At 36.2% G+C, this 20,201-nt stretch overlaps 1 protein-coding gene across 1 annotated transcript in view; it reads right to left on the bottom strand.

Annotated features, from left to right (window-relative positions):
- Positions 1-20,201, bottom strand: part of srrm3.L (serine/arginine repetitive matrix 3 L homeolog) — a 218,102-nt gene that overhangs the window by 135,338 nt on the left and 62,563 nt on the right. The window contains exon 2 of the mRNA XM_018246863.2: positions 8,025-8,108. The gene's annotated coding sequence lies outside the window, so the exon portion shown is untranslated. The remainder of the gene's footprint in view (positions 1-8,024; positions 8,109-20,201) is intronic.

Genomic DNA, 20,201 nt, shown 5'->3' with positions numbered 1-20,201 from the left:
TGAAAATGTAATTAAATCCACTGTGTACAACAAAAGCAGAATTGTAAATAGATTTTATTTAAATACTATCAATGGGAAAATATAGCTGTGTTCATGGATGCTACACAGCAGTCTATCCCTGCAGGATTGTTGTAATGACATAAGGGCTCTGGCTACAAAAGCAATGCAGAAATGTTGAAGCAACTAATTTTAAAGACACGAATTTGGAATAGATATACATTTAAAACACCCAAAAGAAAATCAATGTTTACCTGTGCCATGATTGCATTTGTTGTGCACTGTAACTGCATTTCTTCTAGTACTCCTGTAGGGACATTGCATAGGTATAAACACATCACATGAGCATTAATGTTTGTGAAAATGTGACCATGTTCACAAATGCTATTCAGCTTACTGCTGCAATCATGCTTTACAACACAAGCGTAAAGGGAACTCCGGCTTCCTAACCAAAATTTGATAAAGAGGCCCACATAACACAGAAACCCCAAATATACCCATCATCTTTCTTCCTGCTTTTGTATCAATTACCAGTTGTGCTGAAAAAGTCTACCTTGGCTTATACTCGGGTCAGCGGTAGCCGACCCGAGTAGTTGAGATTGCAGTCCCTTTTAATCATTCCTATACCAACAGTACACTTGGGGAGAGACTGCAATATCCCACAATGCCCTCTGTTGGTTATATGAAAGAATAACAGTGCGCCCTCTGTTGGTTATATGAAAGAATAACAGTAACTGCAATATCACACAGCGCCATCTGTTGGTTATATGAAAGAATAACAGTGACTGCAATATCACACAGCGCCATCTGTTGGATGTATGAAAGAATAACAGTGCGCCCTCTGTTGGTTATATGAAAGATTAACAGTGACTGCAATATCACACAGCGCCCTCTGTTGGTTATATTAAAGAATAACAATGACTGCAATATCACACAGCACCCTCTGTTGGTTATATGAAAGAATAACAGTGCGCCCTCTGTTGGTTATATGAAAGAATAACAGTGACTGCAATATCACACAGCACCCTCTGTTGGTTATATGAAAGAATAACAGTGACTGCAATATCACACAGCGCCATCTGTTGGTTGTATGAAAGAATAACAGTGCGCCCTCTGTTGGTTATATGAAAGATTAACAGTGACTGCAATATCACACAGCGCCCTCTGTTGGTTATATGAAAGAATAACAGTGACTGCAATATCACACAGTGCCATCTGTTGGTTATATGGAAGAATAACAGTGACTGCAATATCACACAGTGCCCTCTGTTGGTTATATGAAAGATTAACAGTGACTGCAATATCACACAGTGCCCTCTGTTGGTTATATGAAAGAATAACAGTGACTGCAATATCACACAGCACCCTCTGTTGGTTATACGAAAGATTAACAGTGATGGCAATATCAAACAGCACCCTCTGCACATGGTAGTGGGACAGTGGGACAATGCACACAGTAATCTGTTTGGCAATTCTCTGTCACCATCAACTTTGCAAAGAAGTCCGGTTGATCGCTGGGGGGGTCGCTTTGGCAGAATGTGCGCTGCTGGGAGACAGGGCTGTAGTTGTGTCTAGGCTTATGCTAGAGTCAATACGTTTTCCCAGTTTTCGTAGGTAAAATTAGGTACCTCGGCTTATACTCGGGTCGGCTTATACTCGAGTATATATGGTAATTGTTCAATAAAAGTGAAGTTTTATATAAAACCTTCCCCAATATTCCTCCTTCCTTTTTTACATTTCCATTCTATATTCTCTGCCTCATTGAATATACTCTTAATACTATCTCTTCTGGCATGTGTTCTTTTACAACCTCCTTTCTTACAGGGTTGTATATTTAATTCTGGTTTAGTACAGAATCTGCTACCATTATTTAATAACCAATGGGAAACCTTTAGGAAGAGAGTAAAGTGGTGTAAAAAGTGGTGCATTGCTTTTGATTTTTTTAAGCTAACACTTATTTTTACATTTGTTTGCTGTATGCTAAAACTACTACTGTATGTTATAGATAGAATTATCTTCAACAAAAGCTTGTGAATGTGTGAGGCATTTCGTATCCAGCTTGGGCTTTCCTCAGCTAACGTATACACATGTCTGCATTCTGATAATTCAATGTTTTCATTCCACGTAGCTGATTGCTTAATTAGAATGATTTCACTTCTTAATTTATTCACATCACTCAACATTGTCTTTTCTGCTGCAATGAACATGTTACCAAAGGGAAAATGCAAGGAAGGCCTGCAAATCAGCTGTAAATACATGTTATATGTATATATATGTTCTAACTTCCCATGTTCCAAGAAATAAAAATTCAAGTGTATGGTTCTTCTTCGTTTACAAATAGGATAATTATAAGTAACTATGAACAACTGAGATACAGTAAAATTTAATGTATAGCTTTTTTGGAGGCGTCTACAAAGCTTGATGCTCTGGGGACTAGTGATAGGCGAATTTATTCGCCAGGCGCATATTCACAGTTAATTTCCATGTTTCACCACCGGCGAATAAATTTACGAATTTGCCGGCGACAATTAAACAGATGCCCATTGACTTCAACACACTTCATATTGTCGCCGGCATCGGAATTGTCGTGGCATCAATTTTGACACCTGTGAATTGACGCAAATTTTTCACCATTTCGCGAATTTCGGCGAAGCAAAATGGGACAAATTCACCCATCACTGCTGAGGACTTTTGTGCTCTACTTGAAGAACTGGAACTATCAATGGTTTAGAAGTAGGTTTCCTTCAATAAACATGTTTTTGCAACTTTCCTCACCAGGAGACTTAAATAATAAAAAATAACCAAAATGGCCTTTAATATAATAGCTGAGGCCATAACACCAATTATTTCATCTCTGTGCATGTGATTGTGGTTTCCAAAAGCTGAAATGAGCAGGGCGGTGCCATATCCAGTGCAGATTTTGATATGATTTATGAAGATCAAGTAAACAGAAAGGACAGTAAGGTTTTCTTTTTGGATATGCATCACCTAAGAGAGTCCCAGAGTCTCAGAAGTGAAGCTTGCCTTTAACTTCTAAACTAACAAACTGTGAGTGCCAATCCTCTCTTAAAGTGCAAGTACTGTGTCAAAAACAGCTCAGTTAAATAAAAATTTCTCAGGGGAGTATTTTCTCCATGTAAACTATAAAAATATTCCAGCCTTATGTTCCCCATTCAAGACTCATTCAATGAACCGAATATATAAAATAATTTATTATAAAATATTAATACAGGTATAGGTCCTGTTATCCAGAATGCTTGGGACCTAGGCATTTACGGATAACAGATCTTTCCGTAATTTGGATCTTCATACCTTAAGTCTACTAGAAAACAAGTTAAACAGCAAATAAACCCAATAGGCTTGTCTTGGTTTCAATAAGGATTCATGATATCTTAGTTTGGATCAAGTACAAGGTATTGTTTTAGTATTACACAGAAAAAGGAAATCATTTTTAAAAGTTTGGATTATTTGGATAAAATGGAGCTAATTCGGAACTTTCTGGATAATGGGTTTCCGGATAACCTGTATTATTTATTTAATATTAGGTTATTATAATATATAATCCTGGATAATTCTTAGGAATTACAGTAGAACCCCCATTTTGCATTTTTATGGGGAAAAGAAAAAATGGTGTAAAATCCTGGAAACATATTATGCATAATATTTAGTATATACTCTCTCTCTCTCTCTCTCTCTCTATAGAGAGAGAGAGAGAGAGAGAGAGAGAGAGAGAGAGAGAGAGAGAGAGAATGTGATCTTTTGGAAGTATGCCTGTGAATGCTGAATACATGTTTATTAGTTAAAATTAGCTGATTAAAATTTCATAACATGCTATTCTGAGTGGTGACATTTAAGTGTCTGATGACTGTGAGTCAAGGGGATAAAAACACCCTGAAGAGCTGAATCCTGAATTTCAGGCTAAACTGTGTCACTGTGGTTGGAGAAGTAATTTCTTCCTATTTCAACATCTATAAATATAACAGACTTTACTGAAGATCTGAAATGTTTGTACAAAAAAGAAAATAGATATTGGCCACGGGGGCTCAAAAGAACTGTGGCTGGATGTGGATAACACAATCTCATAAACCCAGCTGGGAATGTGGGTTTGCAGGTCAAAGCCCCCCTTTCCCAATGCCAGTGTGCTTTATTGTAGTCCAGAAGTTTCTTTACATTTATTTTTAATCAGTTTTTTCAATGTAGTCTTGAACTATTTTTTTTTAATCTAATAAAAAAAGCAACAATAAAATCAGATAATCTGAAATAAAAACTTTAAACTTGAAAAGCAAGCACAAAAGTACACAGTGTGCTTTATGATGTATCAATGAGAATACTATTGTAGAATACAGAACCCTTAGCAACACACATTTCTCATAACAAGAGAAAAAGCAACATTAAGATCCATACTGCACTAGGCCCTGATGGAATGCAGGTAAGAGTACACAGCGTTGAGAAACAGCCAACTGTTACATTTAATATTCATTGACTTAAATTAAGAACAGTGTTGCAGAAGTGATTGAAAACAGATGTACTACCATGTCTCGAGAAAGAAAAAGAATGAACTGGAAATGATTGAATCAGATTTTCACAAAAAAAAGGAAATACTAACTACCTTCTTGTATAAATGTGTGATGCTTTCTTTTCTTCTGTTCATTAACTTGCCTGAAAATTATATTTATTCATCTTAAAAACACATGCAATTATCACTAAAACGTCAGACATTCTCCTGATCCATTTATGGCTAACATGGTACAAATTTCTACATTTCATCAACAAGAAATTAGATAATGGACTGGCCTTTATATTATTATATGTAATAGTAAAATTCATAAACATTTTATGGATAGGAATATTACAGATCAAAGTCAGCATGGACTAGAAAATGTTCCCTCCATATGTATAAAATCTGGAAAGCGAGATACACAGAAGACTGCTGCATGAATCAGAAATACACAATAGGATTTGTGGAAGCAACTGCGTTTGAAAAGAGTAGTAACATAAATAAGTAAAAATATTTTATTTACATATAGGGGGACAGTTACTAAAACTCAAACAAATCTAATTTTATTATGAAAACAAATCCGAGCAAACTCTCTTCCGCGATTTTAACTAATTTATCAATAAAAAAATCAGAGTGACAAAACGTCACGACAAAATTGAGCGTCAATTCGTATCGTACAATTGGGGGCAGATTTATCAAGGGTCGAATTTAAAAATTTGAAAAACATCGAAATTCGAATTCAAAAAGACCAACCAAAATAAAATCGAAGGTTTTTTTGTCCGAATAGGTCCGTTTTAGATCGAATAAGTCTGTTTTCTATCAAATTTGAATCGTACAAATTGAAGTAATAGCGCATTCAAATCGTACGATTTGAAGTTTTTCCAAAAAAAAACTTTGATTTTTCAAAGTCCACCAACTGACTCCAAATAGGTTCTAGGAGGTCCCCCATAGGCTAAAACTGCAATTCATCGGGTTTTAGATGGCGAATGAATTTCAAAGAGACAGTACATGATAAATTTCAAAATTTTGAATTTTCGAATGTGGACTATTCTCTAGTCAAAGTACGCAAAAATTAGCTCAAATTTTGAATTTTTTTAATTCGAATTTTCACTTTGACCTTTGATAAATCTGCCCCTTGATGTTCTGATAACTCAACTTTTTCGGATTATCTGACCAAAGCCCCAATTTTGTTTGATTATCCAGCACAGATCACAATGTCAAGAAACAACTTCAGGGGTATCTGCCATTGACTCCTTCATGACCTTGACAGGTTTGAGATAGGTTTGAGATATCGTATTTTCGAATTTGGATTTTTAGCAGCTTTGGGGTATGATGATTTCTAAAAAAAATTTCACAAAAAATTTGAGTTTTCCCCCAAAAAACCTTGACCTGAAAAAAATCGAGGTTTAATAAATGGCCCCCATAAAGTTTGCATCTTCGCACCCAGAACCCATAGAAGAAGGTTTTTTTTATGCCTGTAATACTGTAGATAGCCATGAATAACATTTTACCCCTGTTTATTTTCCTGTGTAAGAACTAAACCCATTGTATTCTACACAGCTCCTGCTATTTGCTATTTAAACCTGTGCCTTTTTGCCATATGCAGCTTCTATACATATTTTTCATTGGTGCAGGGTAATAGCACATTATGGGTCAGATTCAATTCAGTGAGAAAAAGTTACTGTATCTGATGGTTTATCAAGTGAAAACTTCAGTTCCAGTTTCTTCCCATAATTTTCACCTGATAAACTGCAAGATAAGTTTTTCTGAATTGAATTGCATCTCAAATAGAATCTCGTCCATGAGTTTTCTAGTGATAATTTTTTTTTCTCACTGAATTGAATCTAGCCCGATGTTTTAATGAATATAAAACATTTTTGTTTTTAGACGTTACTCTTCCTTTTAGTGAGCAGGCACTGGTGGCACTGTGCAATTCCTAAAAAGTAGCCAGAAAGTAACCAGTCACATGGCAATCAGTATAATGCTTGTAAAAAATGTTAGGACATGACAAAAAGTAATAGTAATGGGCAAATAGTTAATCTAAGTGGTATAATTAGCTATTTAAAGACCAGTTAAAGCCCGGCTTTATTAAAATAGTCATAAGGCATAAGACTGGTGTGCCCCTATCCAAGGCCAACAGCCCTATGCCACTAAAGCTCCAAAATATACTTTTATAATAAGCTGGCATGCCTCTACTTAGCTAGTCTAGGGTGCAGTACATTGAGGTGAAAGGTATTTAGTTTACCTCAGGGACAAAGTGCACGCTTGCAAACCCCAAACACTAGAATAAGAAGGGCTTGGCCACCAGATAATGGAAAAAAGAAGTTGGGAGAAGGGTTGACTTTACTTGCAGTGGTATGAGGCTGCTGTCTACAGTAAGTAGAAGTATCAACAGCCCCATACAATATTAAAATAAAAAAAATGACTTGGGTTTTTTGGCAACTTTTAAAGAAGAACAACGCTACTACACAACCACTCCTATTGGTTTACTATTTCATTTTGTGTATGTGGACCTTATTACCATTTTACCATATACTGTACTTTTGTCCACTATTTCATTAAAAAATAATTACCTTCCTATGGCATAATAACACACCTTTTGAGAAATGATAAGTGGAATCAACCATTTTATCCCTACTTTTATATACCGTATATACTCGAGTATAAGCCGTCCCGAGTATAAGCCGAGGTACCTAATTTTACCTCCAAAAACTGGGAAAGCTTATTGACTCGAGTATAAGCCTAGGGTGAGAAATGCAGCAGCTTCTGGTAAGCTTAAATCAAAAAATTGAGGGTTTCTGCTCCCATTGGAGGTGATGGCGTCTTGTTTTTGGATGCCGGCGACTATTCTTGGATGTCGGCGACTATTCTTAGGCGCCGGCGACTATTCTTAGACACCGGCGACTATTCTTAGACGCCGGCGACCATTTTTGCGATTGACCCGAGTTTAAGCCGAGGTAGAGTTTTTCAGCATATTTTTGGGGCTGAAAAACTCAGCTTATACTCGAGTATATACGGTATATATATATTGCAAGCCCGTCTGGTTTTAAAAATTTGTGGTGAGCACAACTTTCCCTTGTTTGTTATAGTTTATACAGGAGCAGTGACCAGCTCCATGTTGTAGCTCCCACCCTTCCCAGCTATAGTCAGGTGATCCCACTGGTGTCTAATAAAAGGGCAGCCAAGTTTGGGAGTATTACTTTGAAAGCAGCTAGTAAGTTGCAGGTAAAACTTAGTCCCTTTGTAAAATGTATAATGAAGCAATAGAATTCTTAATGAATCAGATAAAATTGAGCCAGATATGGGATGACTTTGATGAAGTTGGCCAGCTTAAATATATTGTAATATATGGACAAACAATCCCTGTTTTGTTTAAAGGGTAAGGCATTTTTCAGTAGCAGTATGCACAAAATGTCTTAAATATATTGATTATGGGTTGAGTGCAGAGGACTCTTGTATTTGCTTAAGATATACTCCTCATGTACTTTATAAACATACATTTACAATACGCAATTGATGGTGTCATTACCTGTCAGAAGTTGAGTTACAGATTTCAGTTTAAATAGGTCAATTCATTTCTTCAGCTGTTGCCCTTGTGCACATAATTTGATATCTAGAATGGAGGAAAATATTGTATATTAATACTAATAGCCTAGCACAAAATACAGGTAAGGGATTTATTATACGTGTGACCTGGGGAAATACATAATGTCTTTTCATAATGTAAATCATCATGCATTAAGGCAACTACAATATTTTAACATTAGAAAATCCAGTAGAATGGTTTTGCCATTAAAGTGTATTTAACCTGAGCTTGCTATCATTAATCATTCAGTTACTAATTTATTAATATTGTATTAATGAATCAATCAGTTACTGTTTTACTATAGCTTATCACTGAATAATTTTTTTACTTTGATGTAATACTAAGATGAGATAAATGTTCCTAATGTTCTAATAAAAGTCTGTTAATATAATGTTTCAATATGCACAAAACAGTAATTGGACATACAGAGTATCAGAGTATAATTTTGGAATGTAATGACCTAATATATTTTCTCTGTAGAACTGTCTCTAGTTAAGTTGATAGTAGAGTTGATAGTAGAGTGCAGTGAGTGAACTTATTCTGCTGTCAGAGAAGGTATCACTTGGCAAACCTCCCAGATCCTGCTCATCATTAACAACATGTTATATGTGTCTTAGGTTGTCAGACTTTAAAAATGAGATCAGCAGGTTGCCATCTCATTTTGCACAGTTTTCAATGTTCTCATTCCTTCTGTTTCAACTGGCACGCTAACAATATATTTATGAAAAATGGAATGCCAAAAGATTTTCTAAATGCTCTATCTATGTTGACTGGTTTTGGATTCCGACATTAAAAGCTGCTGCAATGAGGTGCCCGCTCTTGAAAATCTCTTCAGAGGATTCCATTTCTTTTCTGACATTACTTTTATAAAAAAAAAAAAAGGTTTATATGTGTGTGTGTTTAACAATGATTAAAATAATTATATTACAGTAAGTATAGTCATGTTCACATGGTATTAATGGTATTACTTTATAGAAATATATTTCAAGGGGGTTATTTATGAAAGTTCGTAGAATGTTCGTTTAGTGCACCTTTTAGCTGAAACAAATAACATTTTTCATATAGTTACTTAATCCACAATCTTTCTGTAATGTATTAAGTGTAAAAACTGTGAAATCTACAAATACAAAAGTACAGCAAGTAAAAGCTGTCAAGGTCATGTAGAAGTCAGTGGAAGTTCCCTTTCTTTTCTTGCGAAGATCAGCTTTTTGTTTTTCAGCTTTTTGTTTTTCAGCCTTTCCATAGTTTCAGAGGTTTTCAGAGATCAAAATGTTCACATATGAATTTTTTGTTTGTTTCCAAAAAATACTTTATACAGCTATTTTCGTTCGTACATTTTTTATTGGTATCTTTTAATTGCTTTCAAGGCATTCGTGATTTTAGAGAAATAGAGGTTAAAAGAGAAGGAATAGCATTTTACAATTGGAGTGCCAAAAGTAAGGTACCCCCAAGTGACTATTTTTACTTACCAGACACCCCTAGTGACTATTCTCATCAGCAGAAAACTGCACCGGCTTTCAAATTCCCCTGGGCAGACACGTGCGCTGCGCAGTAGATCGAAATAGGCAGCTTTTTTGATAAAGTCCGGCCCAAAGAAGAAGGAACAGGATCTCTCCATGGTGGTTGCTAGAAGAACCCTGGAACAATACGGTTTTCTGCTGATGGGGTGTCAGGTAAGTAAAAGTAGTCACTTGGGGGTGCCTAACTTTTGGCACCCCAAGTGTAAAATGTTATTCCTTCTCCCTTAATCATGGTTTCAAAAAGCTCTAATTCCACTAAAATGTAATCTTTAGTAAATTGGCCTCCCCGTTTTGTGTCATCATTCAACAGAAATATTTAGAAACTAGAACGATATTTACACAGGAAACAGCTTTTCAACACTGCACAGACAACCTGAACTTTTGTTGTCAACAACCACCAAACATTGTGGTCATCATAGATCTTGCCTTGTGTCCTTTGAATGAGGTAATATTCGATATGCAAGTGGATTTAACTACCTGTCAAACTTGAGAGAAAATCTGGTGATTTTTCCATGCGTTATACCCCTCTTGTCTGCCTTGCTGATATATGGTTTTCATACATGGACTATTTTCAGCAAACCATAACATTTTATAAGTTGGCACATAGAAGCACCCAGAAAGTTTCTACTATATGTGATTGCACTTTCATTTAAATTTCACCTTGGGGGAAATTTACTAAAGGGCAAAGTGACTAACGCTGGCGAGAATTCGACAGCGTGACATCATTTCGGCACTTCGCCGATTTACTAATGGTCGAGAGATAGACTCTGGCGAAACGTCGCACTCTAACGCCAGGCAAATTTTCGCTCTGGTGAAAGAGCATTACTACGCAAATTCACTATGTTTTTGATTTTACTGACCATTACCTGTATCGCCAGACTTGCCTTTGCCACCTCAGACCAGGCAAAGTGCAATAGTGGCGTCTTTTCCTTTTTACAGGGTGATAGACTGAAAAAGATGTAGATCCCCCCTACATTTGATAACATATGGCACCTAAACTAAACTGTGGGCACATGTGCAGGGCAATATAACACCTCTATATAATGTTATTAAGGTTCCCTGGCCTTGTGTAGCGTAATGTATTTGGTGCAGCATATACGGCCATTGTACTTTAACTTCACGCCGTATGCAAATTAGCCAACGCTATCGTAATTTTGAACTGCTGAGCGTATTTTCGCTAGCGCAACTTTGCCAGCGTTCAGTACCCTGTGCGCAGCTTCGGATCTTCGTGAATTAGCGTTGTCCAGGCAAATTTACGCCTGGTGAAGTGTTGTGATGTGCGTGAAGCCAGCGCTGAAATTATTCACTTTAGAGAATAATCTTCTCTATTACTTGCTTATGCAAAGTTTTGTAGCTGTATGATCAGTTATATCTGGCATATTTATGCCCATATTGCCTTACTTCTGATTGAGAAAGTGTCTTCTTACAAGTTCAATAAAGTACTGAACAAATATGGATCATCATTTTTGTGCATTCACCCACATCCTTACATAATAACATAAATCCTTCTATTGAGAAAGATAACACAGGGGAAATTAAAAGAATATAATTAGTGTATGCGCCACATGAAAAATTTTCAGTGACATTAAAATAATCAAACTGGCACATTTTATTGAACATCACAGCCACAAGATTTTTTTTTTATGTGCAAGTCTTCAAAAATACAACAAAGAACTTGAATATGTATATTGAAGCTCTTTAAGTAGAAGTTACATTCCCCCTTCTGTGGGGACTTGAGCAAAAAATATCACTACATTATTAATGATACTCCTGTTTTTCTTTCAGTCGTTTCTCAACATTGAAGCAAGGCAATCTGTTTTGAAGCATGAAAAACTTACTGATGTTTATTGATGCTCTTTTGTTTTAAGGTGGTGTGTACATAATTGAACCATACTCCTTAAAAAAAGAACAAATTTGCCTGTGCAAAATGCGGTTGATTCATAAATATAGATTGTCAAAAAACAGTACAATCACTTATTTCTGCCAATGGTAAATATTAATACATGTTAATACATGTTAATACACAGCACTGGGACCCTAAGGGTCCTAGTAACCTAGATCCAAGCTACTAACACTATAAAGAAATAGAACAACACAGAACAGAGTCTAGAATAAATGACAGGGCTTCTGTGGAGAAATGCCTGTTCCCCCAGCTCAATGACAAGGCAGTTACAACAATCCACACTCAAGGGGAACTGACTGGAATTGGAGAAGCCAACCACAATTCTCCTCTGCGGGGTGATGGAGGTCAGCACAGCCACTGAGCTCTAACACACATCTGAATCATTCTACTGCAATTAGCAAGCAAGAATTAAGGGTTCAATGTTTTTTAACCAATTTTTAAAATAATATTCAAAAAAATGCCATTAATTTTGCAGTTCCTCCTACCGATTCCTTACCTAATGCCTCCTGCTATACTGTAAATTCCTTACTATCACACACTGCTAATATAGTACTATGAATATTAATTGCCTCTCTCTCTCTCTCTCTCTAACCTGTCAAATCCTGTTTACATTTTGTTGGTTATGTGTAAATTAATAAAATAAAACTCCTTGCGTAAGGCCAACCTTAAGGACAATCAATATGAATTGAAACACTTTAGCTGGAAACAATATTTCTTGCTACTTAGTTAAATTTTTTTCATAATTTTAGGGCACTAGGAAAATGATAAATAAGGGAACATTTACTTTTTTCTTTCTATGCCCCTAGACGTGAATCAATTAGATTGTAAAAAACATGTGGACAAAAACATTCTTAAACATAGAATTAATGAGAAAGAGATCCATAGCTTTGGAACTGATTATAAAGTTTGTCATTGCAGCAAAATCTTAGCACCCCCGATTGTGATGTATCTATTTTTACCGCGACAAGAATCAATGCAGTTGATAAATCCTAAAATTCAATGTTGCATGACAGAGGATGAGATGTGCTCCCACAGAAGTGAGTTGGTCAATTATGCTTAAGGTCGATAGAGATGCATTGATCTCAATTCTCAATTACTCAACACAGACTGCCTTTCTGCTGCACAACCAAAAGATCATGCCATTGAAAAAAATGCAAGAATTTGATCCTTACAGATGTTGAGGTCAGCTAAAGAAAAAAAAGACATTTTATCAAACGTATTGTATGATGGATATGCTACAAAATAAAAACATAACTATTGCTGTGTTTAGTTAGTTACTGAATCTTTACTATGATATAACATATCCACATAGTTTTAAAGACTACAGGTTAAACCACAAAAAATTATAATAATAAAAGTTCCTCTTAGAATTAACGTTCCATTCCCTCTTTGGCAGATTCCTTGCCAGTCCCCAATCTAAGCCATTTACTCTAATTAAGAGATGAACTGTCATGGGAAAACATTTTTTTCAAAATGAATCAGTTAATAGTGCTGCTCCAGCAGAATTCTGCACTGAAATCCATTTCCATTTTTTTATATTCAATTTTGAAATCTGACATTGGGGCTAGACATATTGTCACTTTCCCAGCTGCCCCAAGTCACATGACTTGTGCTCTGATAAACTTCAATCACTCTTTACTGCTGTACTGCAAGTTGGAGTGATATCGTCCCCCTCCCTTTCCCCCCCAGTAGGCAAACAAAAGAACAACGGGAAGGTAACCAGATATCAGCTCCCTAACACAAGATAACAGCTGCCTGGTAGATCACAACTGGAAAAAAAGGTAGTGTACCAACACCCACGATTCAAGGCCTGTGCCACGGCCTCTGTCCCTTAGAGGCTAGAGCAGCTGCAAATTCTTTCAGGTTGTGGACAATCAGGCTCAACAACTGCAAATACTGTGTTGCAAGTTTATTTAACACAACATGTTTCGAGCGGTGGCTCTTTTTCAAGTGTTGAAAACACTTGAAAAAGAGCCACCGCTCGAAACATGTTGTGTTAAATAAACTTGCAACACAGTATTTGCAGTTGTTGAGCCTGATTGTCCACAACCTGAAAGAATTTGCAGCTGGTAGATCACAACACTCAATAGTAAAAACCCATGTCCCACTGAGACTCCTTCAGTTACATTGAGAAGGAAACACAGCAGCCTGTCAGAAAGCATTTCTTTCCTAAAGTGCAGGCACAAGTCACGTGACCAGGGGCAGCTGGGAAATTGACAAAATGTCTAGCCCCATGTCAGATTTCAAAATTGAATATAAAAAAATCTGTTTGCTTTTTTGAGAAATGGATTTCAGTGCAGAAGTCTGCTGGAGTAGCACTATTAACTGATGCGTTTTGAAAAAAAAAACATGTTTTCCTATGACAGGATCCCTTTAAAATTGCCACAGCCCTTTCTTATCTTTAACAGCTAGTTACTTAAATGAACAATTATAGTTACTTTGAGCACTGTCAATATGTATTAAATTACAACAGCTTGCAGCCAATCATGAACTTTGTGACCCTAATTAATGTAACCTCCTTCACTCAGCACAAGCTCAGCACCATTGACATTGCCTCAAGCACTTCTTTTCTTTTTTCTTTTGTTCTTCTCAGAGTTACTTTATTAGCTAAAGACAATAACTGACCTTAACAAATAGCTCACAGGCCATCTAACTACCAAGATAGGCTATGTCTTTAGAATTGCATTTACAATGTCAATGTTGTGTTCTATTTTATTCAATCTTTGCGTCACACAAGAAAAGGAGTGTTTCTATGTTTTATTAAAACCTTTGGAAAACATTACACAAAATGTCATCAGTACAGTCTTATTCAGTCATCCTGTATTTTAGCTGATCAAATGGAACCTATTATCCAGAATGCTCTGGACCTTGCGTTTTCTGAATAAGGGGTCCTTTTGTAATTTGAATCCCCATAATTTAAGTCTTTTAAAAAAATTATAAACCCAATGGGATTTTTTTTGCCTTCGATAAGGATTAATTATTTCTTATTTGGGATGAAATAAAAGGTGCTGTTTTATTATTACAATGAAAAAGTGTTACATTTGAATTATGTAATAAAAATGGAGTCTATGGGAGCTGGCCTTCAAGCAATTCTGAGCTTTCTGGATAATGGGTTTCTGGGTAACGAATCCCATACCTGTATATAGGGCCAGATTCAATTCAATGTGGTACAGTTTTGTTAAACCAAAGGTATTTTTACGGACATTGTTCCAAATTCAATTCATTGCCATATTTTGAATGCAAGAAACGGACACATTTTTGTTACAACATCTTATCGTTTTGTTTTAGTGAAGCGTTTTGGGATAAATTGAATTGCAAAAAGTAAGAATTCCTTGCAATTTCAATAAGCCTTTAGCTAATGAAAACTTTAGTAAGGAAAATAATTTTAATTTCATGTGTTAACGGTCTATCTAAATGTGAAAAGATGTGAAAAAGGCACTTATCACAAAGTGATATCAGTGCCACTTTGGGGAGAACTGAATCAAAAGTCGAAGTGAAAATTCTAATTTCGAATTTGAATTTAAAAATCCTAATTTTCGAGTTTATATTATATTTCGAGTGTAATTCAACTAGGGAATAGTTAAAATTCGAATTTGAGTTTTTTTCAAAATTAAAATTTCGAAATGTATCCTGTACTGGTCCTTTAAGAATTTGAATTTGACTATTCACCACCTTAAACCTGCAGAATTTCTGTTTAAGATTATGGGAGACATCCTGGAATCAATTTGAAGTTGTTTGGAGACATCCTGAAAATAGAGGGTTTTTTGGTGAAAAAACTCGTCCTGAATTTGATTCAAATTCAAGTTTTTTTTAAGAATTTTCGATTGGTCAGGTTTTTTTTATAATTTCAAGTTTTTACAAACTCCCATGAACTCAAAATTCGACCCTTGATAAATCTGCCCCATAATGTCTAAAACAGACTTAAATATTACCATGAATTAATGGTGTAAATGCATTCCAATGCTGTAGTTGGTTAAGTCATATCCATCTGTAGTTACAAAAGATTGATTTTCATTTTGTTTTGGTTTATGCTTTCAGTTTTGGACTGGGACACTAGGGGCCCACCCAAAAAACTTGGACCAGGGGCCCACCAATTCATTTTAGACAAGGGGCCCACTTTAGTACTGTTATTCTTCCTCTCCTTACTCAACCTCTATTCTCCTAGTCTCTTATTCACACACTATAATCTAATATTCCATCTATTTAGCCTCTTTGTTCTTATAGAAATAGGGAATGACCATGAAATAGCCCAAATGTTTAGCAGCATGAGGGCCCACTGACACCTGGGCCCACCGGGACTTTTCCTGGTTTCACATAAAATCGGTGGGCCAGTCCGACACTGTACGCTTATTTTTTCTTGTCCCCTTGAAAATATAAAAATTCTGTTGTATTTATAAAGCTAAGAAAGATTTTATGTGAATATGTGTAGCAGGGTATAATGGCGTGTTGTAAAAGGAGGCTTTAGATTTAGCTTTGCTAAAACTGCAGTGACCACCACTGCATTTTGTACCAGAATTTCTGTGCTGCCTAATTTGTTCCATTGATTTTACTGGGTTAGTCAAGGTTTGAGTTAACATAAAATAATGGCATAAAGTACAGATTAACTATGATGTGCTATTCTAATATATCTGCTGTTCTGCTGTGGTATAGGCCAATAAAGATCCCCAATTTATTCTTTTTTTATTGGATTATTTCTGAAATGCAATTTACATGTGAGGACATTAATGTTGCTTTAACATGCTAGGAATTACATTTTACACCACTAAATACACCTTTTTTTGTGTAATTTAAACCATTTGAGCTTCCCACCTTTTAGGAGAGAGAGAGACAAACTCACACAATGATAGAAATCTGCAAAAGCATTTGCATTTGTTAGTACTGCATAATACATCAATAAGTGAAAAGAGAACTAAGGCAAAATCAATTCAGTGTTTCTTATTTTTACATTTCATTTCAGATCTGCTCAACAAGAGGTGCTTAAGTTACTACATCAGTATTGTGTTCTTTAATGTACTTTTGTACTCACAACGTGTTTAGCAATGTAATCTATTTAGTTCTAATATTAGAAGAGGATGTACATTCTGGGTTGGTCCACTCCCAAACCTGGTTAAAGGAATACTGTCATGGGAAAAAATTTTTTTTCAATATGAATCAGTTAATAGTGCTGCTCCAGCAGAATTCTGCACTGGAATCTCTCAAAAGATGATGTGTTTTGAAATAAAAACATGTTTTCTGATGACAGGATCCCTTTAATTGCTTAATAAAAGGGATTCCTTTACTGTATATGTACCCTCCTCTTTGTCTGACACAGTCTACCCACTGAGCTTGAATCAAGCTTGCTTTTAATAAGACTGCACAAAGCTAGAAACATTGCATAATACATTCAGATTTAGATAGAAACTGTAACATTGGTACATACTGTACATCAGAGGTTTATAGTTTTGCCGATTCTCTCTGCAGCACATGTTTTACTCTGCACTCGGAGCTCTCCTCTCCTCCTTTATTGACCATTCAACAAGTGGGAAATTGGCCTTCACATGGCTGTCCATTGCCAACATTTCAAAAAGGATGCTGCTTTCCATGCAGCTATCACCAGAAAGGGCCTGTATTTCCAACGCGTCTACAGTATGTAATGGTCCTCAACTTTGGTCGTATTTTTCTCCCTCCTTTCCTAGTCTCCCCTACCTTTACCCCTTGCATTCAAGTAACTTAATACAATTAGCTCTTCTCCAGGAAGCAATAGGAAAGAATTTCACACCAAGCAAAAATGAAACCATTTCTATATTGTTTACATAAGAAAGTTTGCAAAATACAGATATTATGGTGGCTCAGTGTGTAACATGTTTGCCTTGCAGAGTCCTAAGTTCAAGTCCAACTCGGGCATTGACTCCTGTGTGGGTTTCCTCTGGGTGGATTTTTGTCCCACACTCCAAAAATATACTGGCAGGTTAATTTGTCATTGATAAAACAGAAAAGATGGAAGGGATCTTAGATGTTATATTAGAGCATGGACTGATGTGAATGATCTCTGTAAAGCACTGAAGAAATATGTCTGTACTATATAAATAAAAGATAATATTATTCCCCATTATGGCGTTACAATGGTTACAATGGAAGCAGTCGATATTCCTAATACATCTTATAGAACAAGCAAAACAATCATTAACTGGTAAAATTTCAGTGGGAACTTCTTTGTCAAATGTGTAAAGTAAAACATGCGCAGCTATGATCTGTCAATAATTTTAATGAGGTTGATGGCTGATTAATGATTTCATCATTCCGTTTTCAGAGATTCAGTAACGGCTTGGAATTCATTACTCAGTCATTTAGAACATATAAAGAAGGTCAGAGGCAGTAAGCTTTGAAGAAAATTCCCAAGTTCTCAGAAGGGATTGCCTTACATCAGTCTTTAAAGGTTTTATTGAAATGAGGAAAGCAAACCACTTTGAACTTTTTGGATTCACACATCCAACAGGGGACTAATCCACTGTACTAATTAAAGCTTTATTTCTACAAAGAGCAGTGTATGGTATATGAATCCTGCAATCACTTAAGTAATGCCATCTGCTTTTGGAATACAGTCTAAAAGGTGGATTCAACAATAAGGGAAACCAACCTTGTAGCTACTGGGCTACCCAGGAGTGTAGAGGGCTAAATGATTAGCTCTTCCAATATATGTTTGTAAAAAAGGCAATGTTTTGGATATTTTGGGGTACCTTATGCAATTCTCAGATCATCAATCATTTACTTCCCCTACCATATTTTTGTTTTTTTATAAAAAAAAAAAAAATCAACCTGCACCAGAAGGAAGCTCCCTGTGCAGACGGCCATGTACAGTGATGTGCATGCACATTATGAATGAGTCCCCAGGCTTACTCATTTTGTGCACATGAGTGATGTCACTTGTGCACATGAGCAAAACTGTGATACTATGTTCAGTGCCCCAACAGGGTCGCCCGCAGAGGAAGCCTTGGCACTTGCAGGGGGCAAAATATTAGCCTACAACTCCAGTGGGTGAAACTATTTTTTGACTATAGGTGCCTTTTAAAAGAAGGAAAGGCTTTGTGCACTTGGGGTGCCAAATGTTAGGCACCCCCAAGTGATTGTATTGACTTACCTGAAACCCAGGGCCGGTGCTCCTATCAGCAGAAAACTGCACTGGCCCGGGGTTAAACCAGTGAGCACCACGGATCGCTTTCTTCGCGCGGCTGCGCATGTGCAGTAGAACGAAAAGCTGAACTTTAACTAGAAAGTCGGCTATTTTGTTAAACTGTGCATTTCGTTTGCCCCAGGAAATTTGAAGAAAGAAGAAGCCGGAAGAGGATCGCTCTTTGGTGCTCACTGGTATAACCCCAGGTGCAGTTTTCTGCTGATAGGAACACCAGCCCGGGATTTCAGGTAAGTTCCTAAAATGTTGCACCCCCTAGTACACAAAGCCTTTCCTTCTTCTTTAAAGGTCACTCTATTTGCTAGGATCTTAACAGATTTATGTTTTGAACTGTACAAAAATGCTGTCTCCTGTCACTAGTATGGCTAAGCTACAGAATTTAGCATGTGGATTTTTGGGTGCAAGTCTGGTGCATCCATTAACGATGCCACCATGTTGAGGGTAAATATCTGCAAAAAACACCTCAACACCTTAAAAAAAATGACAAATTACTTATGAAAGTTTTCAGGAACTCCTGTACTTACTACAACTATCTATATATTAACCACCAGTACAAGAAAAAATATAATTAAGGCCCTGTTTTATAGAGTGGGTTCGTAGTCTAAAAATTAATGGCATTTGACCCTTGTTTATTTCACAATAAAACCCTTTGTATTCTAAACAATTCTATATTAGAGCTTCTGTAGCAACACACACATTTTTTTTACCAATACATTCATACAGTTAAAGGATCTTGTGTTATGAATGCTTTGCACCAGAGGTTTTCTGCATAATGGATTATAGGCAGTGGGCTGTGCCATCATTGCAATTTTATTTATTCTTAGTTTTGCACTAAATGACAGAAACATTTCTAGGGTCTATTTGTACAAGTGCCAAGTAAATGTCCCAATTTTAAACATGCATTAACCCAAAAGGCAAATTTTAACCAGTATATCAGAACTTGACATTTACCTTTTGGATTTTTTTTTAATATTATTTAAGCCAGTTGTAAAGGAAAATGTAGTCAATTTATTACTGCAAAAATACAGTCCTGAACTGTCAAATCTTTTGCTTCTATTTTCATATACCCATTCCAGTTTTATCTTATTTTATGTCATCAGTTCTAGTCTGACATATGTTAATGGAGATACAGTATATGGCTGAGCAAAACATTAATTCACATCAGATTCCACAATTTAAGTTCAGATCATCTGGATAATTTCTACATCATCACTTATGATGGAGATAATTTCCTCAGCACCAGCGATAATGGAGATAATTTGCACATCATTATGCATTCATAAGAAAGCACAACGCATACATGATTTCTTATCTCCAAAATATGGCGATATGAGTGTAAACTATTCTTCAGTGTAAAATTGGACAACGTGGAATAGGCTTATTTCAGTCATGATTCTCTTGAATTCTATTTAAACTGTTTAACCTTGATGCTTTTGTCATCAAGTGGACCGAGTATACAGTTGTGACAATGGTTGCAATAAAGCAGTTCTGTAGAACACTATGGGGCAGATTCACTAAGGGTCGAATTT

Source organism: Xenopus laevis, chromosome 2L (assembly GCF_017654675.1).
Source record: "Xenopus laevis strain J_2021 chromosome 2L, Xenopus_laevis_v10.1, whole genome shotgun sequence".
Lineage (NCBI taxonomy): Eukaryota > Metazoa > Chordata > Amphibia > Anura > Pipidae > Xenopus > Xenopus laevis.
Note: the sequence above shows the minus strand (reverse complement) of the source record. Positions and strands in the feature narration are given on the sequence as shown.